Below are 25,053 nucleotides of genomic sequence, written 5' to 3'. Positions count from 1 at the left end.
AGGGCCTATCCATGAAGCATCGCAGTTCTACTGTCTCTGCAGGCTAGCATGTTAAATCTGAGTTCACCAGCAATAGTGGCAAAGAAAAGACAATGGTTATTTCCTCAGCAACTCTCTTACTTTCTCCCCGAGTATCCAGTTCTATGGGAATGAATGTTTTAAAACTAGATGAGGTAGGTGTCATGTAAATCTAACCTTGATCTAAGCAAATGTCAAGCCTGAACTACTGGACTCATTCAGGCCACTAAATTGAACAGTGTTAGCAGCATGCACCCAAAACTGATTTCAGGGAAAGAACATTTGTTAGAAGATGCTTTTTGTTGAGCACTGTCGGTTTGCTTGCAAATGACAACAAAGAAAATGATAACCAGAGGAGAAAAGAGTATAAACGCTACTCTCTCTGTCCTACTCTGTTTTGTAATAAATAAATGAACCAAGCATATTGAATCTCTCTGGTACTGTTTATTTTATAGTTGTTCCACTCCGCAGGTTCCCTCCTGGAGGATGTGTGAGACACCAGGCTGCATGTCAGAAACGGCTGTGCTCTGGAAGGCTACCAGGGTCATCATGAGGGCCTTGCGGATTTCAGAAATGAAGTGACCTGCCTTGAGACTTCCCTCAGCCTCCTCACTCCACTGTATTCTCAAGAGAGTGAGGAGAACAAAACTGTCTTCTCCCCACATTACCACTTCAGTGCTGACCCTGTGGCTTGAGAATCTGATCTGTGCGCACTGTGGCAAAATCTTGGTTTTACAGGTCTCACCTGAAAGCTGGTCCTGATTTTTCCGTGATGTGTGGGTAAAAAGTGGGTTCTCGAAGGGAAGCCTCAATGTAGCTTAGCTCTTGAAAAAACAGTATGTGCATCTGCTTCTTAGAAAAAGAAAAAGGAGTGAGAGAGGAAAATGAAGTCTTATAGAAAAACCTGGCTGGGCGCGGTGGCTCACGCCTGTAATCCCAGCACTTTGGGAGGCTGAGGCGGGCAGATCACGAGGTCAAGAGATCGAGACAATCCTGGCCAACATGGTGAAACCTCGTCTCTACTAAAAATACAAAAATTAGCTGAGCGTGGTGGCGGGTGCCTGTAGTCCCAGCTACTTGGGAGGCTGAGGCAGGAGAATTGCTTGAACCTGGGAGGCAGAGGTTGCAGTGAGCAGAGATCACGCCACTGCACTCCAGCCTGGCGACAGACTGAGGCTCCATCTCAAAGAAATAAAAGAAAAAAGAAAAACCTGCAAAACATTAAGAAGGAAGTGATCATTAACACTGAGACAAATTGCTTTCTTCTGTATTAAGTATATCAGAATAATTTTGTGATTTGTTTCTCCATTCCAAACCTGGGAAAGGGGAGGCAAATTATCTTTATGTTGCTACTCATATATAGTCTGTTATCTGTATAATGTTTAAATGTGTAATTCTAATACTGTGGTTAAATGAGATTCTAAGACCAGTGAGTAGGGGCGGGTGTTAGGAATGGTCAAATCGATAATGTAGACATTGTAAATGTTCACAAATTATAGGCTGTGACATTTAATCTTATACTCATGATTTTTTAGTGGCTGTGGAATTTGGGGCAGTGATTCCAGTCCCATTCTGTCCATTTTATTCTTTAAGGTAATCATCTAAGACCATACGTGATGGGGGAAAGTGTATATGAAGGAATGTAACTTTCAAAGAGATTATCCTAAAAGGAGGACTGATGACATTCCTTCTCCTTAATTTGTATGCTGTGTGTTTACTGTGCTCAACTTAGAGCTCAGGTTACTCCAGTCAAGACCACAGTAAATTTGGGAAAAGAAGACCTCTAAGAAATTGCCTAGCATGATTGTTAACAACGGTACTGCTAGTAATTTTATTATTATTACAGACATTTCTTATGTTCCAGGACTGGCTAAACACTTTATATACAAAATATTATCTCATTTAATCCTTACAACAGTCCAGAAAAAGGAATTGTAATCCTTCTTATTCAGATGAGGAGATTAAGGTTTAGAGAGGTAAGGTTATTTGCCTAAGGTCACTGAGCTTGGAAATAGTGAGACTAGGATTTTAATCCAAATACTTGTGTTCTTAAGAATTACACTGCTGATGCAGAAAAGGCCTTTAACAAAATTCAACAGTCCTTCATGCTAAAAACTCTCAATAAATTTGGTATTGATGGAACGTATCTCAAAATAATAAGAGCTATTTATGACAAACCCACAGGCAATATCATACTGAATGGGCAAAAACTGGAAGCATTCCCTTTGAAAACTGGCACAAGACAGGGATGCCCTCTCTCACCACTACTATTCAACATAGTTTTGGAAGTTCTGGCTAGGGCAATCAGGAAAGAGAAAGAAATAAAGGGTATTCAGTTAGGAAAAGAAGAAGTCAAATTGTCCCTGTTTGCAGATGACATGATTGTATATTTAGAAAACCCCATCATCTCAGCCCAAAATCTCCTTAAGATGGTAATCAACTTCAGCAAAGTCTCAGGATACAAAATTAATGTGCAAAAATCACAAGCATTCTTATACACCAGTAACAGACAAACAGAGAGCCAAATCAGGAATGAACTTCCATTCACAATTGCTTCAAAGAGAATAAAATACCTAGGAATCCAACTTGCAAGGGATGTAAAGGACCTCTTCAAGGAGAACTACAAACCACTGCTCAGTGAAATCAAAGAGGACACAAACAAATGGAAGAACATACCATGCTCATGGATAGGAAGAATCAATACTGTGAAAATGGCCATACTGCCCAAGGTAATTTATAGATTCAATGCCATCCTCATCAAGCTACCAATGACTTTCTTCACAGAATTGGAAAAAACTGCTTTAAAGTTCACATGGAACCAAAAAAGAGCCCGCATTGCCAAGACAATCCTAAGTCAAAAGAACAAAGCTGGAGGCATCACGCTACCTGACTTCAAAGGCTACAGTAACCAAAACAGCATGGTACTGGTACCAAAACAGAGATAGACCAATGGAACAGAAGAGAGGTCTCAGAAATAACACCACACATCTACAACCATCTGATCTTTGACAAACCTGACAAAAACAAGAAATGGGGAAAAGATTCCCTATTTAATAAATGGTGCTGGGAAAACTGGCTAGCCATATGAAAGCTGAAACTGGATCCTTTCCTTACTCCTTATACAAAAATTAATTCAAGATGGATTAGAGACTGAAATGTTAGACCTAAAACCATAAAAACCCTAGAAGAAAACTTAGGGAACACCATTCAGGACATAGACATGGGCAAGGACTTCATGTCTAAAACACCAAAAGAAACAGCAACAAAAACCAAAATTGACAAATGGGATCTAATTAAACTAAAGAGCTTCTGCACAGCAAAAGAAACTACCATCAGAGTGAACAGGCAACCTACAGAATGGGAGAAAATTTTTGCAATCTACCCATTTGACAAAGGGCTAATATCCAGAACCTACAAAGAACTCAAATTTACAAGAAAAAAACAAACAACCCCATGAAAAAGTGGGCAAAGGATATGAACAGACATTTCTCAAAAGAAGACATGCATACAGCCAACAGACACATGAAAAAATGCTCATCATCACTGGCCATCAGAGAAATGCAGATCAATACCACAATGAGATACCATCTCACACCAGTTAGAATGGCAATCATTAAAAAGTCAGGAAACAACAGGTGCTGGAGAGGATGTGGAGAAATGGGAACACTTTTACACTGTTGGTGGGATTGTAAACTAGTTCAACCATTGTGGAAGACAGTATGGCGATTCCTCAAGGATCTAGAACTAGAAATACCATATGACCCAGCCATCCCAATACTGGGTATATACCCAAAGGATTATAAATCATGCTGCTATAAAGACACATGCACACGCATGTTTATTGCAGCACTATTCACAATAGCAAAGACTTGGAATCAACCCAAATGTCCATCAGTGACAGACTGGATTAAGAAAATGTGGCACGTATACACCATGGAATACTATGCAGCCATAAAAAAGGATAAGTTTGTGTCCTTTGTAGGGACATGAATGCAGCTGGAAACCATCATTCTCATCAAACTATGGCAAGAACAGAAAACCAAACACCACATGTTCTCACTCATAGGTGGGAATTGAACAATGAGATCACTTGGACTCGGGAAGGGGAACATCACACACCAGGGCCTATTATGGGGAGGGGAGGGGGGGAGGGATGGCATTGGGAGTTTTACCTGATGTAAATGACGAGTTGATGCGTGCTGATGAGTTGATGGGTGCAGCACACCAACATGGCACAGGTATACATATGTAACAAACCTGCACGTTGTGCACATGTACCCTAGAACTTAAAGTATAATAATAATGATAATAAGAGAAAAAAACAAAGAGAATTACACTGCTTTGGCTGGGCGCGGTGGCTCACATCTGTAATCCCAGCACTTTGGGAGGCCGAGACAGGTGGATCACGAGGTCAGGAGATCGAGACCATCCTGGCTAACATGGTGAAACCCCTACTAAAAATACAAAGAAATTAGCCGGACGTAGTGGCGGGGGCCTGTAGTCCCAGCTACTGGGGAGGCTGAGGCAGGAGAATGGCGTGAACCTGGGAGGTGGAACTTGCAGTGAGCCGAGATCGTGCCACTGCACTCTAGCCTAGGCGACTGAGCAAGACTCTGTCTCAAAAAAAAAAAAAAAAAAAAAAAAAAAAAAAAAAAAAAAAAAAAAAAAAAAAATTACACTGCTTTTACATTAAAGCTGCTAGAAACATTTTTTTTTTTTTTTTTTTTTAAAAACAGTGTTTCAAACAAGAGTCAAAACAAAACCAGCCAAGTCCAAAGCCAATTTACAGCCTGATTTCTTTTTGGCCTTGTAATGCTGAGTGAAAATTGCTGAGCCTTTGGTTTGGAAGAAGCATTTGAAATACAGGAGAAAATCTTGATGCCAGGAGTTGCCTCATGTTTGCCTTTAAACCATAACGGCCCCGAGCTCCAGTACTAGAGTCAGATTTATTAATCACCCATTATGTGCCAGGTCCTGCAGTTCCTTTTGGTGATGGAAAGCTCTGGCTTTACAGTTGACAGAGCACACTTGCCGACGTAAATCCCCATACCTCACACTGGAGCCAACTCAGTGTATGCGCCAAAGCGGGAAACTGAGGCTTGGAAAAAATATGGTCCAGGCTTAGAAAATGTGAAAGAAAGGACTCAAATGAGGTCATTTGCTCCCTGTCCGAGGGCTAACTGTACTGCTTCAGGCTCCATTACAAAGAACGCACACAGAGTTCACCCATACCTCATGCCCTGTCTCTCCCATTTTCAACCTGTCATCCATGACAAATCTGCTTTTTCTTCTGTTGCTTTCTGATACTTATTTTGAATTTGCTTTCTCAGCATCAGTAGGGTCAATGTGAACTGCTTTACTCTGTAAGTTGTGAAAAAATGTTCATTTTTTTCCTCAAAAAAATACAGTCCAATGAGAATGACGGACTATGGTTTTCTATTTCTTTTTGATTCTTGCTGTAGAATCTAACAGTGCTTAAAACTGTTTAATTAATTGCCTCCCTGAATATAATCTTTATCCAACTTTGCTTCTCTTTCAGACATAATCTCTAAGAGACCAAGAAGTCAGTTAGCATCCCAAGGAGCCGTGAGTTGTGTGCGTGGCTTTCTGCGTGATGCCTGTGTTTGTGTCTCTTCTCTTCCTGCTTCTTTGAAAATAAGCATCTCCCTCAATTGATGTAGCCTTCTGCCTCTTAACCTCTTTCAATATCTGTTCAGTTCAAGATCTCCTTTTTATTTTTTTACTATAGAAAAATTTGAACATATATAGAAATAGAGAAACTAGTATAATGAAGCCAGTGTACCTGACTTCAACAATGATCATTATTACATGGATAGTATACCATTATCTATATTTCCACCCATCCCCAGCACCTGCATTATTTTGAAGTAAATCCAAAATGTCATCTAATTTCTTCTGTAAATATTTCATATGCATCTCTAGAAAATGAGAACTATTTAAAAAAGCGTAACTGCAATATTGTCACACCTAAGTTAATAATAATTCTTTAATATAATTAAGTATCCACTCTTTGCTCATATTTTACTGGCTTTTTAATTGTTTTAATTTCTCTGAATTGGTATTCAACAAGGTTTCAGTTGTGTCATTGGTTGATATATATCTTTAAATGTCTTTTACTTTACAGATTTCCTCTCCATCTCATGTTTTTTCTTATGATTAATATGGAAGAAAATGGCTGCTTTTGCTGTAGAGTTTCCACAAGGGATTGGAGTCTGCCAAAATCCCTTCTAGTTGACAACTGCCCACGATGCTTCTGCTTTGCAGTGGGTACCTGTGAATGGTTTTGAGTTCTGTTTCCAGGGCTGTCTAAAGCACTGTTGCCTTCCCTGCACTCCATCTTGCACAAGTGCTGATACTGTGAGAGTTTTGTACCTATCAGTGGTTAATCTCCATGTTGACATAAATCCTTTTATTTCAGGATTTGAGGGGATCCCTTTTCACCTAGTTTTTTTATAGCAGTTTTCAAATGTATCTCTGATTTTTTCAAATGAATCTATTCTAGTTGCTCTACTTTTTATATGTCAAATTGAACACTTTCAATAACACGTAACAATAAAACCCATTCAAGTTTAGGTGAAATGATGCCATGTCATTGAATGGAGTGATTCAAAGGGTATAATATAAAGACCCTTTTGCTACTACTCAGAATGTTGGAAAAGTGCCTGCTAACACGCACTGGAACCAAACTGATCAGTACTATTCCTTTATTGTTTTATGGCATGTTTTCTGATAGACAACTTCCAGCTGTTAGGTCAACAGGCAACAGTTCAGATGTGAATGTACATATGCATGTGTGTGTTTGCATGTGTTTGTGTATTTAAGAAACTGGTGCTAATATTGGCTCTAGATTTTTCTGTGTTGTGCTTTAAGCTCATGGAACTGTTGGTTTCTGTGGCTTATGTACAGAAGATAGTAGACACTCATGCAATTGCCCCCCTTAACCTATATATGAGATAGTCTCTGTGTAAAGAAATTGTAAACATAATCTAGAACTGAAATGTACATTCCATAGATGTTCATTATTATGGCATAAGTTCTTTGTGCAGGTCAAAATACATATGTACAAACAGAGGCATTCTGGGAAGGTGGAGGTGGCTACAAAGTTGTTAAATGTCTTTGAATATCCTCTTTAACACAGTCAGAGAAAATAGATAGCAGAACACAAATCCCACGGGTAACATTTACAATAAAATGAACAGGATAGACTCCTGAAGCCCAAAATGCAACTGGGTAGAAAGAACTTGCCAAAAGCCCCAAGACTTACATGAGAGCATTGTATCAGTGTCTCTGTAGGAGGAAGCAGAAGAAAGCAATGGAGAATTTAGTGAATCAAAGAAGAGGAGAAAGCCAACAAGTATTCACTGGAAAGCAGAGGGGCCCAACTTTAGAACAGGAAATAAAACTTGGACAGGTGTTATCATTCCCAAATAGTGGACTCATCATGAGGTCTCCAGGGTGTGGAACAGTCTAGGTCCTGTGACCTCTTAAAATTTACCAGCTGTTTCAGGACAGTACCTCATATGCAAGAGAAATTGTTAGAAGTGGAATCAAAATGAATCCACCACCAGGGCAGTAGAAACAATAGAAAAAGAATTTACAGATAAAATTGTGGGAGGGAAATGGAGTGAGAAAGTCTCAAAAAGCAAGCTGTCACACTTTCTAACATTACCCCAAAACAACAGAAAGGAAAGCTTTCTTAAGTTAGAAAAGCTATTTGAACCATGCCTCTTTTTACAATTCAAGAACCTAATTTCACATAAAAGTGAGCAACAGTAATGAAACACGTTAAGAAACTGATATCAATCATGACAGAGCAACACAAATCAGAATTAGAGAATTCAGAAAGATGATGACAGATCTTAAAAAAGAATTTGAAATAGAAGAAAAATAATTTTTTTCAGGGCCATATGCAGGGGCTTACACCTGTAATCCCAGCACTCTGGGAGGCTGAGGCAGGTGGATCACGCTGTCAGAAGATTGAGACCATCCTGGCTAACACGGTGAAACCCCGTCTCTACTAAAAATACAAAAAATTAGCTGAATGTGGTGGCAGGAGGCGCCTGTAGTCCCACCTACTTGGGAGGCTAAGCCTGGAGAATGGCGTGAACCCAGGAGGCGGAGATTGCAGTGAGCCAAGATTGCACTCCTGCACTGCAGCCTGGGTGACAGAGTGAGACTTCATCTCAAAAAAAAAAAAAACAAAAAAAAACCCCAAAATTATTATTATTATTATTTCAGAAAAAGAGGACTAAAAGGATAAACACAAGAGAAGAAACACAGCAGATTATACCTTAAGATAAATGGAACCTAAAAAAGAGAAAAACTTTAATAATTATAAAGAAATGGCAACTGTAATGTAAAGGATTTTATGAAAGTGACAAATAATGAAGCTAGAAAAAGAAGGTCCAACATTCTGAGCATCCTAAAAAAATAAATAAATAAATTAGACCATATTAAACGATCAGTGGAGAAAACATCCCTGAAATTAAGAAAAAATGCTTTGGACTACATGTTGAAAAAACATATTGCATACTTAAGGATATAATCTCAGAATGACAAACACCAACACATATTCTCCTAAAATTACTTGAGGTTAAAGTGAAACAAACTAAAATTTTCTTTAGCCATCTTAACAGAAAAAGAAAGTGATTTATAAGGAAAAAATAATAGAGTATTATCAGATTTTTTCAACATCAGCACTTTGTGCTAGAAGAAAATGAAATAACATAGTTAATACAATCAAAAAAGAAAATGTGAGCCCAACACTTTGTATCTACCCAAACTTATTTTCGAGTATAAAGGGCATAGAAAAAAATGTTATCAACATGCAAAAATTCAGGGAGTATTGTTCTTGTCTGGCATTCTTGGAGTACCTGCTAGAGAGCAGATTTCAGACAATCAAAATGTCTACAAAATATTAACATAATTAATGGTGGTGAGCATTAAATATATATTTACTTATAGAAATTAGACTTAAGAAGGACTGAAAAGGGAGAGAGTATAATATGTAATGACTATATGCTCCTATAATGTAGATATAGTAAAATATAAAAAATCAGGAGAAGACTGGAAGAAGACTGGAAGAAGGTAATGAAGAAGTTGTTTTGGTTGTTTTAGTATTAGACTTGTTTTACTGGGACTTAAATGGGATAAAGCACATGAGTAACTATAGGCTAAGTGTATCACTCCGTGTATTTATGAAAACCAGGAGTCTTGATCTGGAATAAAGGAGACACAGATGTTTTATCACAGAAGGAGTTAAAACAAAAGCCTACAGATATGTGTAGTATATAGAAAAATATATACACATATACATATATATCTGTATATATTTATCAGTATGTATATATAAATACATATTTATCAGTATGTATATATAAATATGAAATATCAGTATGGGTTCATGAAGCACTTTATTTCTCAAAATAGAAGTATAAATGTAAACTTTCTAGCTTTGTCCACTGCAAAGGTCTAGAAACAATGACTAACCAAATAACAATGATCTCCCTTTGCGAAAGACTATAATCTTGATAGAAATCAGCGATTCTTGGAGATTCCATTTCTGGTGCATGAAATGTACCAGATGAGCTCAAAACATCTTGTCATGCCAGATAACAGAGAAACGATTAAAGACTAATGGAGTTTGTGTTAAAAACACATAGGAGGTAATTTTATGAAGCTTCCATTAGACAAAATGAGAAAATTTGAATGACAGTAAGAATGATAATGTCAATTGATTAAGACTCAACAGTTATGTTTGAGTTCATGAATTCACAATAAAAATTTAACTCGTCATTTTTGAAGGATGATATGGGACAAATTTATCATCTTGAAAACTGCAGAGAAAAAGGATGAAGCATTTTTCATGCTTTCCCTACATGAAATATAACTTACTGGGGAGCCAAAGAGTAGATGACAGGAAGTGTTTTATTATTATTACAGTATTACAGCTAATAAATGGAAAAAATAATGATAGTATTAGGATATCACAATTTATGGATGTAGTCATTGAACATCAAAGGCTGCTAATATCAGAAAAAGAAACAACCAGATAAAATGGGGCCTCCTGTTGAAAAACATACCACCACCACCTACATATTTGCCCAGAGAATTGAACCTGAGTCTGACCCATTTTCCAGATCCGGCTGCCCATTTATATAAAATACAGAGGACAAAGGAACATATTGAACTGCACCATGGATTATCAAAGAAAACAAGAGCTAGACACTAGTTAAAGCAGTAAAATTGATTTATTCAGAAACTACTACAATAGGAAAACGAGACTGGTGTTGAGCTGAACTCAATTCTGAATACCAGAAGGAAAAGTGAGAATTTAAGCTGAAAGAGCAGGGTGAGGGGGCCAGTGGATGAAAAATAACCAAGAGGAGTTCTCAAGAGTAGGAGGATTCTAATAACTTACCAGGATTCTTGCTGTAGATAGGCAAGAGTGATTAGATAATTGTTATAGATTGAGGGTGTCCCCTTCAAAACTCAGGTTGAAATTTGATTCCCAATATGGTAGTGTTGGGAGTTGGGGCCTAGTAGAAGGTGTTTAGATGATGGGGGCGTTGCTCTCATGAGTCACTGAAGTGAGTGAGTTCTCACTCTCACAGGAATAGATTAGTTCCCATGAAAGCAGGTTGTTATAAGCAAGCCCAGCCTCTGTGCATGTCCCTTTGCACACACTCATTTGTCTTTCTGCTTCTCTGCCATATTGACACAGCATGAGGCCCTCATCAGAAGTGGAGCATATGTCGATATCATGCTTTTGGACTTTTCAGCCACAAGAACCAAGAGATAAAGACATGTCTTTCCTTTATAAATTATCCAGTCTCAGGTATTCTATTATAGCAACACAAAACAGACTTAAACAGGTATCAGGGATGGGGGATATGGGATTTAATCAGATGTCAAGAGTGATCAAATATCAAGGATGGGGGAAATTTTGCTAAACTGATTCAGCAGGACTCTTGCTGCAATTTGGATTGGCCAAGCCAAAGACAGGGCCCAAGAACAAGACCTAGTCAAAAAGAGGACTCAGAGAAGCCTATCTAAAGTTTGGTCAAGGAAGGAGTCTTAGAGTCTTAGAGCAAGCAGCTGTATCAAGGTGGTGGGAAACTACAGGTTAAAGGGCTCAGCCCTTTTAATAAGTTGTTACAAAGCACTAATTTGCTTTGTAACATGAGTGTCTTAGAACTGCTCATTTCCTTTTCTGAATGTAATTCAGAAAATTACATTTCAAAATTGCTCATCTCACCTCCAGTTTTATTATTCTCTCTAGACTACCAATGTATTGCAATGAAAGTGGTTTGTAGAGACCCTTAATAATAAATACCAACAGATTTTCTTTAATAAAGAAAGGGATGGAGGGAGATCTGTAGATTAAGAGAGTTAAATCATATAACACATTAAAAATAATAAATAGGCACTATTAAACTATTAAGACTAAGGATATACACATGGTCTAATGGTTGGGCAATATTTCCTAAAAAATATATCCAAGTCCTCACCCCCTAGTACCTGTAGATGTGAAATTATGTTAAAATAGGGTCTTTGCAGATGTAATTAAGTTAAAGGTCTTAGGATGGTAGCATCCTGGATTTAGGCTGAGCCTTTAATCCAATTATAAGAGAAAGGAGAGTGAGATTTTAGACACATAAACACACAGGAGAAGACCATGTGAAATCAGAGACAGATATTGGAGATAGAGACAGCTACACATCAAGAAATGCCAAAGATTACCAGCAGTCACCAGAGGCTGGGAAGTAGGCATAAAATGAGTTTTCTCTTAGAGCCCCCAGAGGAACCAACTCTGCCAATTCCTTGATTTTGAATTTATGGCCTCTAAAACTGGGAGGGAAAAAACTTCTGTTGTTTAAAGCCACCCACTTTATGATAAACTTGCTATGATAGCCCTAGGAAACCAACAGACATGGATATATTAAAAAATACAAGGAAGTGATTGCCATGCAAATGATAATTATTCCCTGTCCAAAGAGGAGGCTGAGATTAGAATGAGGTACATGAAGGTCTTCTGTGGAGGCTGAAAATTTCTGTTCTTGACCTGGATGGTGAAGGCAATGGTGTTCACTGTACAGTTCTTGAGTTCCATAATGGTTTTATGTGATTTGCTGTTTCTGAGTCTTATTTTCCATACAAATGTTTTTAAAGTCCACATATAACCCTATGGCTCCACCCCATACAAAATTCCCAGCATTTTTTTTTTAGAAGAAAATTATGTTTGTCTGATAATTTGTTCTTGACAAATCCAGGTTAATTGCATCTTCTACACTTTCTTTCCATTTTTGCCAATTAATATTTTGTCTGTTTTAAAATCCTCCGATTATCAAAAGCATCATTAATTGATTTTGTTTACCAGTTGTGTATCCTCATCTACCTTCTTTAAAGAAGTGCCTTTTTACAGCCAGGTTTGATTGAAACAATCAGTCCAGCAATGGGTATCATTGCCCTTTACTGGTTTGAACACACTACTTTTAAAAGCAATCTTGAATCACTTCCCTCTCAAGTCCAATTTAGTTTTTTACCTTCCATCATAAATGATGCATACTCTATATCACAACTGACCTTTTAAAATATGCTATCAAAAGGGAGCCTAAAAATAGCATTAAGCATTTCTCCTTGGGTTTTTAATATTTTCTATTATTTGTTTTTCATTTTCTACCTGTTGAGTATGGAAAATCCTTTTTGGTCCCCCCAGTCTCTTCTTTTGGGTGAAGAAGAAAGCAAAGGTTTCTCCACTGTTTTTATGTATCTTGTTAAACATACTGCTTATCGTTTGTCTATACCATAGCATTTAATCACAATAAAAATCATATTCCATTTCCCAGGAACCCTACTGAACCTTAACAAGTAATTTTCCAGCTCATGACTGATTTGTTGGTCTTCTGAAATAAAAAATCTCTATGTATCATGGAGCTTCCTGTGCTTACTTACTAATACGCTGTACTTTTTTTCCCTTGGGAGGACTTTTGATGATTGACTTAAATTGAAATGGAAAAGAGTAAGTAAAAACACAAATAATTCCAGGGCTAGATATATCACACAGGCTTGCAAACTGGCTTATCTTTGATTCCTGAAGCACCTTTCCTTGCCCACTTTCTATCCTCCTGCCCCTGTCTCCCATTGCCATCAGTATTGGAGAAACACCAGATTGGGTTTGTTCTAAATTCTTGCTCGGAATTTCCTTTACTTGGCTGAGTAAAATTGAGTAATTTGCTTCAACACTCTTAATCTCTACTTTCTTGAATAAGTTTTGGTCAAAAAACTCTTTATTCAAATTAACCTTCTTCAGAAAAGTCCTACAACTGAAATAGGTAAAAGCAGAAATATTCTCTCTCTCTTTCTCTCTCTCTCTCTCTCTCTCTCTCTGTGTGTGTGTGTGTGTGTGTGTGTGTGTGCTTACTGTTTGAAAGTGGTGGGGAAAAGAGGCAAGGCCTGGTCAATTGTTTTGGCCCTGGAACAGTATAAAGCCATTGCTTGGGCTAATTTCTTGAGTTTCTGCTATTTGAGGACATCCATTTGTAAATTAGTTTTCAGGCTTAGTCATGGATATGAGTAGCGAAATGCTAACTTAGAAAAATACTAGTCTGTTTTGGTTTTAAATATATTATTTTAGTATCTTAGAGTAACGTGTTATAAATACAGGAGTTAGGTGTATAGATATCATGAAAGATCTTAATGTATTAAAAATATGTATCTGCATATGTTCCATATAATGCCAATATACAGACAACTTTTCAGAATGTGATGGCACAATTATGTGGTCCAGACTTCACCAGGAGGATCTCTTTGGCAGGGACACCATGCTTCATTGGCAAATCCCCAGCATTCCAGGATCAAAACTTGATTCTATCTTTGTACCCGGAATTAGACAGGTTTGTGAAGCTACCCTTTTAAGGGAGAACTGTATGAGCAAGAATGCAGATTTACTGATTTACAATGAGAAATATAACTTCCAGTCTAATTAGGCAGTCATGCCAACTGGTCAACATATTCTCTTCTCTGTTGGAAAGTAATTTTTGATGAAGCCAAATTACTTTCACAAGATTGATTATCAAGCAGAGAATCTGAATTGGATTTCTTTACGAACTGGTAACATCAATTTATGATTGCTTGGCAAGCCCATCTCTCTATAAATGTATGTCTATAAGAGAACTGGTTCCAAACACTTTTAGTTACTGGACACGATAGGACTGCCCATTATATAAGCAGGTAAAGACAGAGCTACTCTTGATTGAGGTTGGGGACCTGAAGTTCTGCCTGTTGGGCCCCTATCACATCAAGCATCCCTGAGGCACCCCCAAGAATTGCCTGAAATCTGCAGAGCCTTAGTTTGCCTTTGTTACCTAGTCAGGGCTCTTGGGCTTTCATTTCTCACACTATATGGAGATAATCTCTTAGTTAATGTATGTTTCTTCAGATTCATTAGGTTAGTTATAAGTTTTTAAAATGTTAATATTGCTAGACTTTTCTGATTCTTTGGATTTGGGTATTATTATACAGCCTCCATCTCATATTCACTATTTTTTTTTAGGATTAGATTCTACTTTTTAAGGAAAGTTTTAGGTACCTAATATTATCCATTACCTAGTCATTCCTCTTCCTTAATTTGCTTTCAAAATATCATTTTGTACTCATAAGGGTGGTACCATATTCCATCCTTATGTAATGAAATATAAGGTAGACTATACTATCTGATTTCACGAATTCTTTTTCCTGAGACCCGATATTTACAGATACCATTTGCCAGTTTTTTGTGTTTAGTTACTAGTGCCTTCCCACCCTGTTACCTAAAAGATCTAAATGACATCCCATATGAAGGATATTAAATTTTTTTTTATAAGTGTGATTATGGAAATAATTGACAAAACAAACAGAATATAACAAAACAGTGGAATAGAAGTCAAGAAACAAAATGTTAATCCTAATTCTGCCGCTAATTTTGCTTTGTAACATGAGAGTCTTAGAACTGCTTGTTTCCTTTTCTGAATGCAATTGCTCATCTCACCTCCAGTTTTATTATTCTCTCTAGACTACCAATGTATTGCAATGAAAGTGGTTTGTAGAGACCCTTAATAAATAAATACCAACAGATTATAATTTTTTTGTTAAACAAGTAGTTCTTGAATTTCTTTCTTATGCCAGGCTCTAGGCTAGGTGCTGTGTTGGTACTTAATTAGTCAGCTTAATTGTAATAACAACCCCAAATCTCAGTGGCTTCCAACAACAAGCATTTATTTCTCATTCATGTTATGTGGCAGCAGCAGGAGGTTGGCTGTTGTATCTCTGCTCCATATGTGTCCTCATTCCAGGACTCAGGTTAAAGAAGCTGGCCTTATTTGCCATACTTTTGGCAGGAAAAAAATGAGCAAGAGAGACAGAAAAAAGAAAAAATCCAGTGCTGGTTCAATGCTGGTTTATATGAAATAAATTGAACATCTTTGATCCAAACTATTAACCACACAATGGATGGGTTTGATCACTTGGCAGGTGACAGTCCAATGACCACAACAAAGCAGGATTTAACCAGGGGATTTTGTTATTTGCAACAATTAATAAGAAGTAAGGAGGACTTAAATATTAAAAAATGTCTTTTAAAGCTTCTGCTTGGAAGTGAAATATATCATGTCTGCTTATAGTCCACTAGTTAAAGCTTATCACTTAGCCCACCCACCATCATTGGGATGGAAAAATATATCTCCTCCTTGTCGGAAGCACTGTGAATTCTTTGGCAATGGCCAGGATGTAAATTCTTCTTACAATGAAGGGTAAAGACTGAATAATTGGGAAAAATAATATCATCTTTCCCAATTGCAATGTTAATCAGACAGCAATCCTGTCTTCTAGGTACTTCCAGTCTAGCCGGGGACTAGAAACACACAAACAGCATGGAGACAGCTTTAGCAAAGAAAGAGATAAAATTCTGTGTATATTCAGAAGAGGGATGTATTAGTTCATCCTCACACTGCTATAAAAACTACCTGAGACTGGGTAACTTATGAAGAAAAGAGGTTTACTTGACTCACAGTTCCACAGGCTATACAGGAAGCATGGCTGGGAGGTCTCAAGAAACTTACAATCATGGCAGAAAGAGAAGCAAGCACATCTTACCATGGCAGACCAGGAGAAAGAGAGCGAAGGGGGAAGTGCTACACACTTTTAAACAAGATCTCATGAGAACTCACTATCACAAGAACAGCAAGGGGGAAATTCGCCCCCATGACCCCAATCACTTTCCACCAGCTCCCTCCCACAACATTGGGAATTAGGATTCAGCATCGGATTTGGGTGGCAAGACAGATTGAAACCATATCAAGGGATAAAGAGAAAGATCATTTGAGGGTGATCAGAGAAGGCTTCTTGGAGGGGCTGTTATTCAGTTGGAATAACTGAAAATAGTATAATTTGAACAAGGAGTCAAAGACATAACCTAGGAAAAGAAAGCAGTAAGAATAAAAGCATAATAGCAGGAAAACATGAGGGGGAATGGAGGTTTATGGGGGAATAGTGTAGAAATTTTCCATAAATTATGGGAAGAAAAGTGGTGAGAATATTGGACATTTATAAAAAAAGAACCAGGAATATTTTAAATTTTTCATTAAGGCAAGGAGGAACTGCTGATCACTTCTATGGAAAACAGTGGCATAACTGAAGTTGTACTTTGGGAAGATAAGTCTGGTGGCAATAAGGTGAAGGAGGGGGAAAGCAGAACCAGTTAGAAACAAGGTCAGGTAGAAAGCTTCTGCAGTCATCCCACCAAGAGGTGTTAAGGGCTTGAAGTAGAGCTATGGAGATGGGAAAGAAATAGAGGAGATGGATGTGAGTTATTTTATAGAAAAAAAAAATCAGGTTTTAATGGTTTGTTGGATATGAGAGGTTGTTATTAAAGTTTATAACAAGGCTCACAGCTAAGGAGCCTGGGAATGTGTGAGTATCATTTATGGACAAAGGGAAACTCAGAAGAACACAGGGCTTGGGAGGAAGGATTTTAAGTTAGTATTAGAAATATTTAGCTTGAGATTCTAGTGGGCGTCCCAAGTACGTCTGTTTATCAGGCATTTGGGATGGTAGGACAGGCTGTAGAAGGAGAGTTGGGACTCACTCAGATAGTGATGTTGATTGAGAACAACGGCTGACAAAGGCAGGTGTGGAGAGAGTTCAAGAAAACCAAGAGCAATGAATGAATAGGCCACCCCAGCTGCCCTTCTCCTCTTTTCCAATCCATTCTCCCTATTGCTAGATATTCCGGCTTGTTTTGCTTGTTTTGCTCCTACTCCATTTCTTCCTGGTTTCTTGCCTACCTACATACCTCTCCTTTCTCCTCACCCACCCCTCTTACTCATCTTTCCCTATACAGCTTGCATATCACCTTTCTGGGAAGCTTTCCTTGGCTTTTTCTGCCAACATTAGTTACTCACTTCTCAGTGCTTCTGCAATTCTTGGTTCTTATTTATCCAAATGTTCTTCAGTCTTAGCTATAATTTGGTGGTTATCTTTGCATTGATTTCCCCTATCAATGATGACACCTGAAAGCGTTGCTGAATTTTTATCTGTCTACACAGATTCTGCCACATAACTCACAATCATTAAATGTTGAGTGAATGGATGTTCATATTTTGAGGGCATGGACTATGATTTCTTCATATTGGTATTTTCCCCCATGGTGCCTAACACATTGTAGGTGCTCATTAACATTTCTTGATAAATCAAACTGTGTACCCGAGTTTGGGGAGCAAAAGGAAAAGAAGAAAAAGAAATAAGTAGATTGAAAGAGTTCATTACAAAGGTAGGAGGTAAATCAGAATAACATGTGTAATAGAATTAAACTTTCATAAAATTTCATGCAGAAGAGAAAGGAGATGGAAGAAAGGATGGAGGATAAGGATGGAGTATAGGTCATTGGTGTTAGGAATCAGGTAGCTATTGGTGATCTCTGAAGCTGCTGTTTCAGCAGAAAAGTGAGGACCAAATATGGGGTGGTCTGAGGATGTACAGAAATGAGGAAGTGAAGGTGGCAGTTGTTGAAGTTTGGCTGTTTGAAAGGAAAATGAGGCAATTGCAGAGGGGTTAACATAGAAATTTTTTTTTTTTTTTTTTTTTTTGAGACAGAGTCTCACTGTGTTTCTCAAGCTGGGGTGTAGTGGCATGATCACGGCTCACTGCAAGCTCTGCCTCCTGGTTTCATACCATGCTCCTGCCTCAGCCTCCCGAGTAGCTGGGACTACAGGTGTCCACCACCACACCCGGTTAATTTTTAATATTTTTAGTAGAGATGGGGTTTCACCGTGTTAGCCAGGATGGTCTCGATCTCCTGACCTCATGATCTGCCCGCCTTAGCCTCCCAAAGTGCTGGGATTACAGGCGTGAGTCACTGCTCCCGGCCCAACATAGGAATGTTTTAAGGTGTTCATGTGTGAGTATATTTGCAGACTGAGAGAAAGGATCTGGGGAAAAACCAACAATTATCAATATGTGACTAACTACTTCTAATGGGCCTGAAAAGGCACCTTTACAAAATAATTTAAATATTTTCTTAGTAATCTTAAATTTTATTTTCTGGTTCCTGAGTTTTATGTCCTTAGACACCAATCACCTTGAACTTAATGTCCTTATCTCTAAAATCGGCATAATAATACATATTTAAAAGGTTGTTGAGATAGATAAGCAATAAATCCTAAACACAGCACAGTGATTGGGACATGGAGAGAATTTAGTAAATGCTGATTACCTTTGTCCTTATTTCACTGTCTCTTTATTAGTAGTAGTACAAGGGTTCATCAGAGTTAGATCCATATTCCAATTTCCACAAAGCTGCAAACAGAGAAGTACAATTGAACTAGACTTTAATGGATTTGAATTAGACTTTTTCAGTTTTGATATGGGTGTCTAGTATTGCAACCATTGTTTAGACCATAAATGGTTTTGAAGAATTACCTATGTTAATGTTCCAGCTACTTACCTAATCAGAATAAAAAAACCTTTGAGGAGGTAGACTTATTATATAAAGTTAACCATTTAAAGTTAACCTAAAATTTTATAAGTAGTTAGAATTAGTAGCAATTGCTAGACCAAAGACGATAAAATATTATTATTACTTAATTACAAGGAGGTAATGACCTTTACTAAGGGTCATATGGGATCTTCCTCTCTCTCTCTCTCTCTCTCTCTCTCTTTCTCTCTCTCTCTCTCTCTCTCTCTCTCTCTCTCTCTCTCGGCAATTCAATGGTAACTTACTTCTATCCAGAATCTAGTGGCTATTTTAAAAACAATGGCTTCTTTGCATTTGTATAACCCATGTCTTTTCCAGATGCTTTCATGCTTTTCCGATAATTAAAAAAAAGTTTTAGTGCTGTTGGGCAGAGAAATAATAATTGTGACCCAATGTTGACAGTGAGAAACGACGTAGAGGGGATTTTGAAGTTGCTCAAAATTGCTCGAGACTGATGCTGATATGAGAAGCTTCTTCTCTAGAGGTTTGCTGCTTGATCAGATATAATCCAAGGGGATTTAAGCATTGCTACATCTCAGAAAGAATGATGATTTTGGTGTTGAGTGTATTTGTGTTGAAATTCCAACTATGCTACTTAATAGCTACGTGACCTTGAGCAAATTATTTAACCTTTCTGTGCATCAGTTTGCTTATGTGTAGAATAAGAATAAGAAATACTTCACTATGAGATTATGGTGATGAATAGAGGAAATGATGGGAAATGATGTATATACAGTGTCTAGTTTAGTGCTTTGCTGTGATGAACACATTTCATAATACTAATTACCTTTTCCTTTAGCAAAGACTTGCTATATGTAAACAACTGATGCTATGAGAATTTCCTTCCCGGGATGCAAAAAAAGTGTTTTTCTTTCTGACTACTTGTTGTTTTTATGTCAATTGAATTATTTGCTTTATAGAAACTGTGATTATTCATTCCTTAAGGGCAGAGACCAGTTCTGTTTTATGACACAGTTTTTAAATGCCTGTAAGTATAATCAGTTTAGTGGATCTGGGAGTAAAGATCACAAATAACTGGCTGAATGTTTTCAATATATGCAGGCTCTACAGTTTACAGAAGTCATATTGAGAAATAAATAGTCAATGTGGTTTTGGACCCAGGGCTGCTGCACCAAGTCTGGGGGTACCTTCATGTACACTAAGATGAGAGAGCTGCCCTTCGGAGTGTGCAGCACAAGAGCTCCATCCAGACCTTGCTCACTGTATACTCTAATACCTTACTGGGTCTGTTTCTCACCTGCAAAATGGCAGTAGTAATAACTATTTTGTCTACTTCCCTGGGTGATTAATCATGATAATACAGCCCATCCTCATTGTTTATGGATTCTGTATTTGCAAATTTGCCTACTCACTAAAATGTGTTTGTAGCCCCCAAATCAAGACTCACTGTGCTTTCTTGGTTATTCGCAGATATGCAGAGCTCTGAAAAATTGGAATTCCTGATGTGCACATTTCAGCTGAGGTCCCAACAAGGAGACCATGTTTTCCTGTTTAAGCTCTCATACTATAAGCATGTGTCTTTTCCAGGGTCTATTTAGTGCCACGATTTTCATATTTTGGTGCTTTTTTGTTGGTGATTTCACGGTTAAAATAGCTTGCAAGTGTACTGCTGAAGTGTAGTCTAGTATTCCTGAGCAATAGAAGTCTGTGATGTGCCTTATGGGAAAAATATCTGTGTCAGACAAACTTCTTTTGTAGTACTCTTGGCTGTGAGTTCAGTGTTAGCAAATCAACAATGTTTGTAAGTGGAAAAACACATAAGATAAGGTTATGTATTGACCAATTAATGAAAATATTGTTAACAGAGGCTCACAGGAACCTACCCTGTATTCCCCCTTGGAGTGATGGTTCAGTATTCACTAATTCAGTATTTGTGACAACTTTCTAGAATATAAACACCTACTGTGAATAACAAGAATCAACTGTATACATGCCATCTTTATTGAGCAGTGTGTTTAAGAACTTTACATACCTTTTTCTCTCTTAACTATGAAAACGACCCAATGAGGTAGGTACAATAATTATTTTCATTTTACACATGAGAAAACAAGTTCAAAGAGGTTAAAAATCCTGGCCTAATATTATTCAGCAGACCGAGGAGCCAGGGCAAGGACACAGGTCATTTTGTAACCTAGAGTCCCTGGGGTTTTAAATATTTACCCTGTGAAAAATTACCCAGTTGTAACTTTTGCACCTTCAGTTCTTGTTGTTTCAAAAAGTTCCAGAAAGAAGAGATGCCAGAGCTAGAGATAAACTTTGGCAAGCTCTCCTCATTACCATTGCTAAAAACCCCTTCTGGGGGAAGCTTATTCACCATTTTTTATACCTGCAACATATAGAGAAGCATCAACAGAGACTGCCTGTGCTGCCCTCACCCCACGCCTTCACCTGTGTTCAGAGAGGCAGCACTCTGGAAAACTATCCCCAGTGTCCTCCTTACTTCTTATTGATTATTGCAAGTAACAAAATCCCCTGGTTAAATCCTCCTTGGTTGTGGTCATTGGACTGTCACCTCCGAAGCAATCGAACCCATCCATGGTGTGGGTAGCAGTTTGGCTCAAGGATGTTTAAGATACCTCATATTAACTGGCATTGAAAAAATCCCCAAACAATGCATAGTGGCTGTGAAGGTCCACCCAGCTTGGCCATCAGGATGACGGTGTTGTGATTCTATGACTGGAGTCATCTAGAGTGGATAGACACTCGGGACTCAAATCATCTCTTAGTCCTTGCGTTGGAGAGGTTGAAATGCCAATGGCATGACAGCCAGTCTGAGATCCAGTTGTAAAATGGCTGCCTTGTGAGGAAAAGGAATAAAGATAGGAAAACACTCCTAATCCTGGCTTCAAGGGTTACTCACTTCCAGAGAATGTCCCTCCCTCCCACTTCCACCAGAGGCCTACCCATCCCAAGCTTTTCAAAAGCCACATGTTGTCAGCAATTTATAAATGTGAATAATGTGATTTATATTCCTTTGATGCAATGTAATGATTAAGCTTCTTTGTACTCTGTTCCAATTCACTGAAAATGAAACAATACGTTTTCTTTAAAATCCTTTGTCCTTTATTAGTAATTTTCTTCTTCCAAATTTGCTCAGCTTTGGCAAATGAAAGAAGGATAAATTTTGCTTTGATTTGGTAGCACAGAGCTCAAAGGGGAATTAAAACATTACTTTAAAACTCAAGGGAATTGAACAGGGAACAGAAATTAAGTTAGTTGAAGCAAATTACCTTATGGTTGTAAATCAACAGAGGTTCCAATAGATGCAAGGAATTTATTTCTGCTTCCAAATAATTATTTTTCCTTTTCAACAATAGTGCTCAGCTGTACTCCTATGGGCATTTAGGCACTCCATAGCCAACCTTTATTTAAATGGAGGGGGCTCCTCTGACTCTACGTATAACTTGATAAGTTGACGATGGGCTGGGATTTGGGGATAATCACAACCTTTTCCTCTTCCTCCTAACCTGTGAATGACCCAGGATTCACCCTCTAGTGAATATCTTGTTTAAGAAAATATTAAAGCAAAATGATGTAAAGAGAGGCTTTAGAAAAGCCCAATAAAAAGACTCAAAAAGTTTTATTACAATGGATCCTTTGAAATGGAGACTGGGAGGATTTAATTGGTACCTGGAAAAGAAGAAATTGGAATAGTCCTCCTGGTGAGGCGTCCTGTACTGTAGCTTTTTGGCTGTATGGGAAAGGGGAATGAAAGGATGGAAGGGGAAGGAGGGATGCTTCAGGGTTTGGTTTGTAAGCCTGTGCGCAGTGAGGGTGCAAGACTGGATTTGCCCAAAGAGGTGGAACACTTCTCCTTCTCTTTGCTCATTCCAGCCAGATATACCAGACAGAAGCTGGACACAGTTGCATAAGGTCTAGGACTAGTCCCAGTTTTGCGAATCTGGGCAAAGCATGTTAACTCTCTGGTGTCCATTCCCCCGCCTGCAAGATGGGATTTGTGTTTTGTGCTTTGAATATTTCAAAGGATTTTGGTGATGATCAATTAAGACAACATGTGTACAATGCTTTGTGAAAATGTAAGATGTTTAAAAATGCAAGAATATCAAATATCCTAACTTGACTACAGAAGGGAATTCCTGAACCGAGCTTTGTATCAGATTCATTCAGAGTGAGCTTTAAATAAAAAATACATCTCATTTCACAGGCTCCAGCCTCAAATCACAAGGGAGAGGGCCTGAAATCATAAAAATAAAAACAAAACCAGAGTTATAGAAATAAAAGAGTAAGAACATAGATGCGTGGCATGATGATGAAGATGATGATAAATTAACCACTAAGATGGACTTTGAGAAATAGGCAAGGCCTCATTTTTGCTAATCCAGTAGAGTATGATTAGAATCTGGTCTATCTCGGGTTCTGAGTGGCAAGAAACTGTAGGTGATGCACTTTTTTGTGGGGGGCAGGGGGACAGATCCTGGATATTGATCTTCTTTCATGAAAGGGCAGGCAAGGAAATAAATGTTTTTAAGTGTGCTAGAAATGGTGTTGTGTAATTTACAAGCATTGAAGAGGCTCCCAGGCCACTGAACAAATGCCTGGTTGGTCCCAGAGGGTGAGAGGAGCCTGACTGGAATAGGGGATCTTTCTTTTTGAGCAGAGCTGGAGGTTCTGTTAGGCAACAGCAGCTTTTTTTTAGTCAGACCCCCTTCCCACACCTCTGCATTGAGCTGGGTACATCTACTGTCTTGCAAAGGCAGCTTAAATACTTCTCCTTCAGAGGAATGACATGGTGCTTAATCAACTAATTCTGTTAAGAACTTGGAAGAGGAGACAAGGTATTGTGTAGAAGTTTCTGCAATCCCGAGGAGAAAAGGAGACAGAAATGTGTGGCCTCTGCTTTAGTCTACAGATCAATGCCGAATTAGCATGAGCAGCCTTGCCAAGCACACCATCACAGCATGCAGAGCTGTGCTTGCAAATCAACTTCCACTTAAATCTAAAGATCAGAGCAGCTTAGAAATTTTTGGTTTCTACTTCTGCTCACTTATTCCTTAAGGATCACAGCTGACTGTTTCAAAGGAGCCACAAACAACTGCCTATTCATTTGCTCATTTGGTCTGTGATAAGCTTATATTAGGCATCTTTCCAAAACCACTTCTATTGGGATCGCATGGGTCACAGCAGGACACTTCAAAACAGTTCTCCAAGAACATTTAGAAACAGGTTGCAAATGCACATTGATTATTTCCAGTTGCTTTAAAAAACCAATGGGATTTTAAACTCATTACCTTTTTTTTTTTTTCCTTTTAATAAAGTAACTGCTGGTTGAAAAACATCCCTTGGTTAAAAAAACAGACTCAAAGTAAATTGCATATCCTTTCCTGAAGTCATAAATGCATAGGAAATGCACTAATTGTAATGGTCAAATTTGAAAAGCTAGGAGCTCCCGTGAGGGTACGAAAATCAAGGAACTATTTTAATGCAAAAGACAGTGATGGTATAATGAACTATAAGGTCTTGCCCTATGTCTCTGTAATCTCCCCGAGTCTCTCATAATGACCAGTATTCAAATATATGTAAACTTTGATGACGTGTCGCTTTTTTATAATCTATCATTAGGTTAATAGAGTTAATGATATATGGATTATGCTATGTAGGCCAATATATTCATTTTGTGATATTCACTGTCCAATTCAATTTTCTCCATTTGCTGTTTTTTTCTAACTGCCAGATATCCTCTGAATTCATTCCTGTCCCTCCATTCCCACCAATGCCTTCAATTCTCATTTCTCGCTTGGAGTGTAGTTGCAGCCTCATAATTACTTTCTCCTTGTCTATTTTGCCTTGCCTTGAAGCGCCTCCTCACTTCCTACAACTCTTCTGGGCTTCTCTCTGCTGCTCACAAGACTCTGATATTTCAGCTCTCCAGACAAGGTGGTGCCTGAACAAATCACTGCCTGCATCTTAATTTTCAACTCCCAATTCTCTCCTTAAACAACAAACTACTTATAATTCCTACATTT

The 25,053-nt window shown here is 38.1% G+C and overlaps 2 long non-coding RNA genes across 4 annotated transcripts in view; both read left to right on the top strand.

Annotated features, from left to right (window-relative positions):
• LOC144338324 (uncharacterized) overlaps positions 1–3,464 on the top strand; it is a 105,846-nt gene extending 102,382 nt beyond the window's left edge. The window contains exon 2 of the long non-coding RNA XR_013412326.1: positions 490–3,464. This is a non-coding gene — a long non-coding RNA (uncharacterized LOC144338324). The remainder of the gene's footprint in view (positions 1–489) is intronic.
• Positions 3,465–8,273: 4,809 nt separating this feature from the next.
• Positions 8,274–25,053, top strand: part of LOC106993488 (uncharacterized) — a 75,216-nt gene continuing 58,436 nt past the window's right edge. For all 3 annotated transcript variants that reach the window (XR_013412323.1, XR_013412324.1, XR_013412322.1), the window contains exon 1: positions 8,274–25,053. This exon is cut by the window's right edge. This is a non-coding gene — a long non-coding RNA (uncharacterized LOC106993488).

The sequence above is a fragment of the Macaca mulatta genome, chromosome 1, assembly GCF_049350105.2.
Source record: "Macaca mulatta isolate MMU2019108-1 chromosome 1, T2T-MMU8v2.0, whole genome shotgun sequence".
NCBI classification, from domain to species: Eukaryota; Metazoa; Chordata; class Mammalia; order Primates; family Cercopithecidae; genus Macaca; species Macaca mulatta.
Note: the sequence above shows the minus strand (reverse complement) of the source record. Positions and strands in the feature narration are given on the sequence as shown.